Here is a 3,590-nt window from a genome sequence, read left to right on the forward strand (position 1 = left end):
AAAGGCAACTGGCACGTTGTGGCAATATAAACAAGACAGGCGATTGGTGGACCCTTCTGATGTGCAGAGGGTGCAGTATGCATGCCTCCTCCACCCACCCCCTTACAAACACAATGTCAGAGTGTCACTGAGTTCATTTCAAACTGCTTATACTGTTCTATGAGCAAAGAAAATATGTCAACACACTTTTGCTCTTGTAGTAGCATAAGCTTACCCTCAAATTTCCACGTGTATAATTGAGTTGGCCTACTATAGATTCAATTACTGCACTGGACAAGGCCTAATTATTGTTGTGCTGCAAGTAAAAGACGCCAGAAGAAACTGCATGCCTGTCGATCATTGACTTTTCCATTGCCAGACTATCAATGTTAAACAAACTGGTTACGTACAACAAAAGCCACCATATGCTTGGTGTAGCATAAACAAAATGCATAAAATCCTCTGAAGTTGAATTTACAGCAGGAAAAAGTGATGAAATGAATTGAATGCAAAGGTTATCATAGTTCAGTTTAAACGTTCAGGGTTTCAGCCCTTTGTGTTTTGGGGTTGATGGTCTGGGTAGGGGCCAGGCATCCCGCCCGTGTTATCTCCCCTCTCAGATTGGAGTGGGTCAGGATTAAGTCAGAGGTTTCTGCATGCTACAGAGGCGTAAATCACATTATTCCGAGAGCCCTAAGGTCTACGTCAGTATTCCGGAATGCTCATCCATTCCATGGCATTCTACAGGAACTCAAAAAGCAAATGTAATCACTTCCATGTGCTGTTTGGAACGGGATTGATCGAATGCCCCTAAACTCATACCGCATTTTAAACGACAGATGCTTTGCAACAGTCATTTCCACGAGTGCTGTGAAACCAACTGTGTTTGTATGTGTTGCTGTTACCTCCCTCATTGCCATAGAGACCCATAGCGTTTGAGTAGACCCGAGGGAGGCCTTTAGTATGACCTAAGGACTGACTACAAGGCAACAGGAACAGCAAGAGCGCTCTCTGTTTGTCTAAGTGTCGACAGCTACAGCGAGTGTAACACAAATTCACAGGCAGTTACGCTGGTCGAAACAGTGTACTCTCCCTTTCTATCGTATCCACTGGGAGTGAGAGCATTGGGAGTGTTTGGGAGTTGTGTTGATCACTTGTCGGATTTGACAGATTGTGACAGGAAATGGTGACGTATGATCATAACCAGCTTCTCTAGGATGCCACTACAGAAAACCACGAACATCAACCCTAGATCAGTAGGGCATCAACGATTGTCAGAGTTGACTGAATCAAAGTGTAATGCAGTGCATGTACTGTATTACAGTGCCTTCACAAAGTATTCACACCCCTTTACTTTTCCCACATTTAGATGTGTTACCAAGTGGGGTTAACATTTACTTAATTGTTCTTTTTTGTTGTTGCCATCTACACAACATACTCTGTCGTTTCAAAGTGGAGGAGAATTTCGATTTGTTTTTACAATTAATGGAAACTGAAACACTAATATATTTTGATGATATAAATATTGAACCCCCTGAGTCAATACATGTTAGAATCACCTTTGTCAGCGATTACAGCTGGGAGTATTTCTTGGTAAGTCTCTAAGAGCTTTGCAAACATGAATTGTACAATCATTTGCCCATTATTCTTTAACAAATTCTCCAAGCTCTGTCAAATTGGTTGTTGGTAGCCATGTTCAAGTATTGCCATAGATTTTCAGGCCAATTTAAGTCAAAACTGTAACTAGACCACTCAGGAACGTTCAATATCATCTTAGTAAGGAACTCCAGTGTATTATTGGCCTTGTGTTTTAGGTTATTGTCCTGCTGAAATGTGGGTTTGTCTCTCAGTGTTAGCTAGAAAGCAGACTGAACCAGGTTTTCCTTTAGGACTTTGCCTGTGCTTAGTTATATTCCTTTTCTTTTTATTTAAAAAAAACCCTCCCTAGTCTTTGTCATTTAGTTTAGTATTGTGGAGTAACTACAATGTTGTTGATCCATCCCCAGTTTTCTCCTATCACAGCCATTTAACTTTGTAACTGGTTTAATTAAAATCACCATTGACCTCATGGCAAAATCCCTAAGCGGTTTCCTTCCTCTCCGTCAACTGAGTTAGGAAGGATGCCTGTGTCTTTGTTGTGACTGGGTGTAATTGATACACCATCCAAAGTGTAATTAATAACTTCACCGTTGCTAAAAGGGACATTCAATATCTGCTTAAAAAAAATATGTCTACGAATTAATGCCCTTCTTTGTGAGGCATTGGAAAACCTCCCTGGTCTTTGTGGTTGAATCTGTGCTTGAAAGTCACTGCTTGATTGATGGACCTTACAGAAAGTGTGGGGTACAGAGGTGCGGTAGTCATTCAAAAATCATGCTAACCACCATTATTGTACACAATGAGTCCATGCAACTTATTATCTGACTTGTTAGGCAAATTTCTACTCCTGACATTATTTAGGCTTGCCATAACTGTCACGTTCGTGTGTAGAGACGGACCAAGGCGCATCGAGAATGGAGTTCCACATCTTTATTATGTGAAACTTAAAACAAAACAAGAAACAAACAACGACCGTGCGGTACTGAGGTGCAACATGCACTGACTCAAAAACAAGATCCCACAAAAAAACAGTGGGAAAATGGCGGCCTAAATATGATCCCCAATCAGAGACAACGATAAACAGCTGCCTCTGATTGGAAACCATACCAGGCCAAAATAGACATAAAACAGCCTAGATAACCCACCCTAGTCACACCCTGACCTAACCAACATAGAGAATAAAAGGCTCTCTATGGTCAGGGCGTGACAGTACCCCCCCCCCCCCCCCCCTGCAAAGGTGCAGAATCCGGCCGCAAAACCTGACTCTATAGGGGAGGGTCCGGTTGGGCATCTAGCGTCGGTGGCGGCTCCGGTGCGGGGCGAAGTACCCACTCTGCTCGCGGATCCGCCAGCATCGGTGGTGACTCTGGTGCGGGACTTTGCCCCCGCCCAGACCACGGGTCCGGCCATGGAGCCAGGCAGAACGCTGTGTCCAGACTGGGCCTCGGCGCAGAGGAGGGCCCCGGCCATGGAGCTGGGTTGAACGCCATGCCTGGACAGGGCACCGGCGCAGAGGAAGGCTCCAGCCTTGGAGCGGGACTGGACGCCGTGCCTGGACTGTGCATCGGCGCAGAAGAAGGCTCCGGCCATGGAGCTGAGTTGGCCGCCATGCCTGGACTGGGCACCGGCGCAGAGGAAGGCTCCAGCCTTGGAGCGGGACCGGACGCCGTGCCTGGACTGGGCATCGGCGCAGAAGAAGGCTCCGGCCATGGAGCTGGACTGGGCACCGTGCCTGGACTGGGCACTGGTGCAGAGGAAGACTCCTGCCATGGAGCAGGAATGGACGCCGTGCCTGGACTGGGCACCGGCGCCGGACTGGGGAGGCGCACTGGAGGCCTGATACGTAGAGCCGGCGCAAATGGTCCTGGACAGATGGCACACTCCGCACGGCGAGTGCGGGGAGCTGGCACAGAACGTACTGGGCTGTGGACGCGCACTGGAGACCTGGTGCGTAGAACCAGCACAAATTGTACCGGAACGGTGACACACACTTCAGGGCGAGTGCGTGGAGG

Source organism: Oncorhynchus clarkii, chromosome 20 (assembly GCF_045791955.1).
Source record: "Oncorhynchus clarkii lewisi isolate Uvic-CL-2024 chromosome 20, UVic_Ocla_1.0, whole genome shotgun sequence".
Classification (NCBI taxonomy): Eukaryota; Metazoa; Chordata; class Actinopteri; order Salmoniformes; family Salmonidae; genus Oncorhynchus; species Oncorhynchus clarkii.